Genomic DNA, 7,272 nt, shown 5'->3' on the forward strand with positions numbered 1-7,272 from the left:
TCCGCATCGTATTCTGGTTCTGGGTTCGTTAATTCGCAGTTAAATAACTCATTGTGATCTGGGCGTGAAGTCCGCAAGCATGTCATATTTAAAGTCGCGTTATTAGGACTGAAAAGGAAGATAAAAGGAAAAGTAATAAAAATCAGAACAAAAGAAAGAATAGGAAAGCAATGATGAGTTTTTTTTTTTTATATATTTTCTTTGGAGAGTTGGAAGACAACAATGTTTACAACTAGGAATTCAAAACAACAATTGAAAAGAAGAAAAACGTTCAAGTTATGCCCCGGAGATAACTTGTGATACAGGAAAGGTGGCAGGACAGGTCTACCCGGACTTCCGTCTAGTCGGGAATGGCGTGGCCTCCCAGTTTTGGAGTTTGGCGTTTGGCCCCATGTACATCATCTCAGCAGTGCTTGTGCATTCGCCTGGTTGAACCATATGGACCTCGTAAAGCATTTCTCTCATCGCCCCACATATTTCCTCGATTTCCTCAGCTGTGAAGACTTCATCATCTTCTTCTTCAGCGTACCTTGGTCCGATGAAAGTTGCATATAAATCCGGCAGTGGTTGAGGCAGCTTCCAGCCCTTATTTCTCCTTTTCTTTGCCCATTTTTCGTCTGCTGGAGTAGGTTTGAAACCTAGTCCAAAAGGTTTCTTGATGACTGGCAAAGTAACGGGTTCTGTTATTCCCTGAAGGGTTCGTCCAAGTCCCTTCCCTGGCCTAAATCCGTGCCGGATCATCTCTTTGGCCACCATGACCGAGGCGTTAGATAAGAAAGGCTGGGGGCAAGGTATTCCCTCTTCGTGCTGCTCTGCCAGTACAACCTCGAAAGCTTGATAGACCGTATGTTCGCTCCCTTTTCTCGGTTCAAGGTACGGGATGGATGGGTCCCGATAAATGGCATGCTCATCTTCCCCATGGACCACGATCTCTCGGTCTTCGTACTCGAACTTCACCATCTGGTGAAGAGTGGAAGGCACGGCTCCTGCCGCATGGATCCAAGGCCTGCCAAGGAGGAAATTGTAGGATGTGTCCATGTCGATCACCTGGAAGGTTACTCGAAATTCGACTGGTCCTATGACCAACAACAGGTCTATTTCTCCCATGGTGTCTCTCTTGATGCCGTCGAAAGCTCTCACGCAGACATTGTTGGGTCGGATTCTTTCGGCCCCAATTTCCATTCTTTGCAGCGTGGAGAGCGGGCAAATGTCAACGCCTGAGCCTCCATCCAACATTACCCTCTTGACATAATAGTCTTCGCATTTAACTGTTAGATGAAAAGCCTTGTTGTGTGCCGCTCCTTCCGGGGGTAAATCATTCTTGCTGAAAGAGATTTGGTTGACGGCGAAGAATCTTTCTGTCATCCGCTCTAGTTGCTCCACCGAGGTTTCAACCGGTATATATGCTTCATTCAGGGTTTTCAGCAGGATCTTTTGATGCTCGGTTGACCTCATCAATAATGACAGCATGGATACTTGCTCATGGTGCTTGCGCAGCTGATCTATCACTTCGTAATTCGGCATCTTCATTTGTTGGAAGAACACTTCCGCTTCTTCAACACTCACGGGCTTCTTTGGAGGGAAGCGCCTTTGTGTGGCGTTGTTCAGTTCTTGGGTATTTGAGTACCCTCCAATGAAAGTATTTTCTGGAAGTTCTCCCATGACCTCTTTACCTTTGTACATCACCAAAGTCTTTTGATAATTCCACGGCACTGTGGACGGGTTGGTCATTGGCTTTTGTGGCACGCGTCCGATAACCACTGGCTCATTCAGCCGAGGTGGTTGAATCGTCCCCCGGACCACATAGGCCCCTTTTGGCACGTACATAGGTTTTGTCTTTTTGATCCCGAAGTTCTGCGTCTTCTCGGCTTGACCTCGTGGTATGTAAAGAACTCCACCCTTTGCTGGTACCACTTTCTTCTCCATCTTCTTTTCAGGTTTGCTCTTTACAGCCTTGGCCTCCTCCCCCTTTTCTGATTTCTGGTCTATTTCAGGCCTCTTCCCTGTGTCGATAATGGCAATTATGGCTTTCAAAGCAGGGTCGAACTCTTTGTCTTCACAAATCATGTCAATCAGCGGCCCATTATTGTGAGCGGGCAATGGATTGTTAGTCACATTTGGGATCTCTTCGTCCCTTAGCACTATTTTCCCTTGCTCTATCAAATTTTCGACCACTCTTTTCAATGACCAGCAGTCGTTTGTATCATGTCCCTCGGCCCCTGAATGATAGGCGCATCTGACTCCGGCTTTGTAAGAAGGAGATGTCGGGTTTTGCCTCGTTTGGGGAATTGGTTGCAAGAAACCCAACTGGACTAGCTTAGGGAACAATGTAGAGTATTGTTCACCGATGGGCGTGAAAGTCCGCCGTCGAGGTGGCTCCTGGGGGCGGTAGTTATTCTGCGGGGGTTGTGGGTTATAGTGGTTGCGGTAAGGAGGCTGATTTCTGGGAGGTGGAGCTGGGCCTCGGTTGGCTTGTTGTGGTGGATGGTTATAAGGTTGGGCATTCATGACCATATAAAGTTGATGAGCATATGCCAAATTTGAGTGGGGGTAGTAGTGGCGTGGGGCTCTTTCCGGAAAATGGGGCCTGGGATGACGATACTCCCTTGCTTCAGAGGCTGCCATAGTCGTTTCTTCTTTTTTCTTCCCCCTTGTCGTTCCTCCAAACCCGCTTTGGACGGCCTGAGAGGTTGCCCTTATGGCTGCTTGACTCAGAATCCTTCCCGTTTTCAAACCATTTTCCACCATCTCTCCAATCTTGATCGCTTCCGCGAATGGTTTACCCATGGCCGACATCATGTTTTGGAAATAGTCATATTCTTGAGCCTGAAGAAAGGTAGTGACCATTTCCACTTCATCCATGGGAGGCTTCACTCTCGACGCCTGTTCACGCCACTTAATAGCATACTCTCTAAAGCTTTCCGAAGGCTTCTTCTTCAAATTCGACAGAGAGTTTCGGTCTGGCGCAATGTCGATGTTATACTGGAATTGTTTTACAAAATCTCTGGCGAGATCATCCCATATATGCCATCGGGACATTTCCTGATCCATATACCATTCCGAAGCTATCCCTACTAGACTTTCCCCAAAGTATGCCATTAGCAGTTCTTCTTTTCCGCCGGCTCCCCGCAATTGGTTGCAGTATTTCTTAAGATGTGCAATGGGGTCACCGTGCCCATCGTATTTCTCAAACTTGGGGGTCTAGAAACCCGTTGGCAGGTGCACGTGAGGAAACATGCACAGGTCGGCGTAAGAGACGCTCTTTTGCCCGCTCAATCCTTGCATATTCTTCAGACTTTGTTCAAGGTTTCTCATTCTCTTGGCAATCTCATTTTGTTCTACAACTCTGGGGTTCTGATCCTGCCCTGGTGCGAGCTCGCACTGGGGTGGTAGAGGATTAGTACTGGTAGCGAACCTAGTTGGTTCCATTGAGAACGATGATGCTTGGAATGTAAAAGAAGATGAGTCAAAGCTTGGCTTGTATGCGGCAGGCTGTGCCGTAGCTGGGCAAGGCGATGCAGTAAAGATGTTCATGCTTGCATCAGTGGCCGACATTCGGGGATGAGGCTCAGAAGGTGATCCAGCAGAGAAGGCTGAGGTGGCTGGGTACCCGAATGGGGTAGCAGGATAATTTATGGGGACATTAGAAGTCCCACTTGACCTGGAGAATAATTCAGGGAATCCGGGGACGACACTTGGCGGCTCTTTCCCATTGTTCCAGTCATCCAACATTTCCAACATGCGGAGCCGTAGGATTCTATTTTCCTCCGCAGTTGCGGATTCAGGTGTGAGGACGGCTGAGATTGAGCTTTCCTCGGAGACGGGGACTGTTTGCAATGGAATTTCCGAAGACATTTCCACACTCCCCTTTGACCTGGTGAAGTAAGTGTGAGTACTGCTTCTGGCCCTAACAACAGGTAATTGAACACTTCTCCTTGACCTCGTGAAGTACGAGTGCGAGGCCAGACTTTCACCAAACCAACCGTCTTTCCAAAAACCCTGGAAAAATGCTCAATGACAAACGCACGGTTAATTTGCAGCAAATAACAGATAGTTAATCTCACGTTGGGCATGATGCACCTATACAGTTAAGTGGATTACTATATGTTTGCTACAAGAGCATGCGTCATTCCGGTATTTTTCCTCTTATTAGTCTTTCCCTTTTTTCTTTTCTCTTCTTTTTCTCTTTTGTTTTCCTTTTATTTTATTTATTTTTTATTTTTGTAGTAAAAGAAAATGCGACCGGATCCGATGAGGATTGCCTACGTATCACGACGCTTACGTGAATCAGATCATTACGTAGTTCGAAAAACACGAATGAGCGTAAAAGAAACAACCTCTTTATTGTTGAAACGTTCTATTACAAGCTACATTTTGCAAAAGAAAGAGCAAACTTTGAAAATAAACCTAGACTCAAAATAGACTGAAAATCACCCTGATGGAAAAACAGGCAGAAGATGCTAAGATACAGATTTGACCTATGAATGCATTATGGTTTTAAAAATTGGTTTCCGCGGGGCATCGTTCGGCCTCGCCGCGGTCCTAGGCGTGAGATCCCTCTCAAGTTGCTCTAGCTCGTGCATAGTCTGCTTGACATAAACCATTACTGCCGAGAGGAAGGTAACACTGGACATGTTCTCACATCGTAGACATCGTCTGGTGATGGCGTGGGCAATGGCTTTGATCCTATCTCTGGTTTGCTTCTTCTCTACAAGCAGGTGCTTTATCTGATCGCTGTATATCTTGAAGACTTGAACATCTTGTACGTGTTGATGCTTCAATCGCCGTACTTCCAACTTCATCTGGGCTATTGAGTCATACCAGTATCTGCTCTCAATTTGGAAATCCTTGGCCTGACTAGCTGCTTTGATCTCAAGTGCTGCCATCTCTCTCTTTATTTTAGCAACAGTCTTCTCGTGGTCGCCTTCCAATTGATTCAGGTATCTGCGATGCTTATCTGCTCTTGTATCCCACTGTGCCTTGAACTCTGCTATGATGTTTTCAGATTTCTCCAAGCCATCTCGCCATTCCCTGATTTCACCTTTTAGCCCTTTTATCAGCTGCTCGTCCGATCGACGCCTTGGTTGTCTATCTGCATCCAACCTTATCTGTTTGATCTGGGCTCTGAGCATTTCATTTTCTTGAGTTAACCTATTCCGCTCTCCCATATCGGTAGCAATTTGCACGCTGTGCTCGTATTTCAGGCCTTCTACTTGTTGCTTTAATCTGCTGATTTCGGCACAATAACCTCTTTCCTTTGCTAACCAATCCCAATGCCTTTGCGATGACTCGGTGAAATCCCGGATGTGGGGTCTCTTAGCTGGCCTTTCATGCTCGAGTTCCCTTCTATACCATGCAAGGTAACCTGGCACCGTTTCTCCCTTGGCTCGATCCCGCACGCAAGTATCTGATTTCAAATATTGACCCTCATTCCAGATTTGGCGAATCTTCGCTTCTGGGAACTGTCCGTTAGGACTTATCTCAACTGTTTGAGCGCTAAGATCTTCCTCATGAGGTACTGTCTGGCATCTTCCGAACTGTCTCAAAACTCGGCCGGATGCGTAAGGTTGAATGCTCTTAAGCCCCATCAGTAAGAAATGAGTTTTAGCCGCCGGCATATATAAGATCTCATCAACAGGCAACCATCCCAACGTCCATTGTATTTGGCTGGCAGTAAGAGCTTGCAAGAACGAGGTCCATGCCAGGACTCCTTTGGGCCAAATGATCTCTCTGGTTCTCGTGTAAGATTCTTCTATGCGGGTCTTTTCCGGGGAACCATGGCTCAACATCCCGGAATGATGGCAGAGGTGCTCGGTCATCCATATCTGTAGGAGCAAGTTACAACCTTCGAAGAAATTTCCCCCAGCTTTACAAGCTGTGAGAGCTCGAAAGATGTCAGATACCACCATTGGCGCGAGAGTACTGTCACTTTGCGTGAGTAAAGTGCTGACGACCCCAGATATCTTCAAATCAATGTTTCCATCTTTTCTCGGAAATACCAGAAGACCCAGGAACATTATCATGAACGCCACCCGTCTGTGCTCGTCCCACTTCTGACGAACTCCTTTGCTGCACAGTTTGTTGATTGGATTATTGAATCCCCCCTCGTGACCGTATCTATCATATATGAAGCATGGAGTACAGAATCCGGCTGCTAGATCCGGGTTGTGGACTGTTCTAGGTATTTTCAATGAATCCAGGAACCGATGTACCGTGACGACTCTTGGGGCGACCAAGTATTTTTCCTTCAACGGAAGTTCAGTATTCCCGATGTATCCGGCCATTTCTTCCAAAGTTGGGGTGAGCTCAAAATCGGAGAAATGGAAAACATTGTGCGCCGGGTCCCAATAGGTAACCAAAGCTCTTATGATATCTCCCCGAGGCTGGATTTCCAACAGACCCATAAGACCTTTCAGATATTTCTTAACCTCATTTTGTCCTTCAACACCTAGATCATTCCACCATAGCCGTAACTTGACAGGGATTTTGGTCATTATTGAAAAATGTTCATTTTGCATCGTGCTCATCCTGCACATTTATTAAGGTAATTTTAACAAAATTGACTGACTCAAAAAATATTTTTTACAGAGAGGATCAAGCTTTGAACACGGCCTTTAAACACTTCGGAGACAAAGATTTTAAGGCTGTGCGGGTCTATTGGATAAAAACGCTAAACAAGACCCAAAGGTGGATGTTTATGCAAAGTGAGCCTTCCGGCGTCCCTTTCGGGAACATTCGGCTATTTATGATAAAACAACGTCACCTGACTTATTTACGACTCTTTTAAAAATTTGACACATCTTTTATTTATTTATTTACTGATTTTTGGCTATTTAGAAAAATGGGGTTGAACCCGACGAGGGTTGCCTACGTATCTCACATCCGGTGAGAATCAAACCGGCGTAGTTCGGGATATCGTAAAATAGGAAAAAATCGAATAAACCTAGAAATCAGGAATGCGTATTTTTTTACATTTAAAGAAACTATTTATTATTATTTTTTTTTTATGTCATTTTTTAGGAAAAATTTGGATTATTAGTCTGAATTCATAAAAGGGGTACTACGAAAGAAACAACATTAAAAATAAATACCTTTAATACCTTTTCTTTTTTTTTTGATAAAAGAAAATTTTTATATATATTTTTTTAATAACTCTCAATAAAACAAGACAGTTTTTTTTAGAAAAATTCCGGCGAGGTTTTGACACTACTTGGACATTGGTTTTATTTTCCAAAAATAAGTAATTATCTCCCCTACGCTGCTATTTTCCCC

Source organism: Nicotiana tabacum, chromosome 6 (assembly GCF_000715075.1).
Source record: "Nicotiana tabacum cultivar K326 chromosome 6, ASM71507v2, whole genome shotgun sequence".
In the NCBI taxonomy this organism is placed as follows: domain Eukaryota; kingdom Viridiplantae; phylum Streptophyta; class Magnoliopsida; order Solanales; family Solanaceae; genus Nicotiana; species Nicotiana tabacum.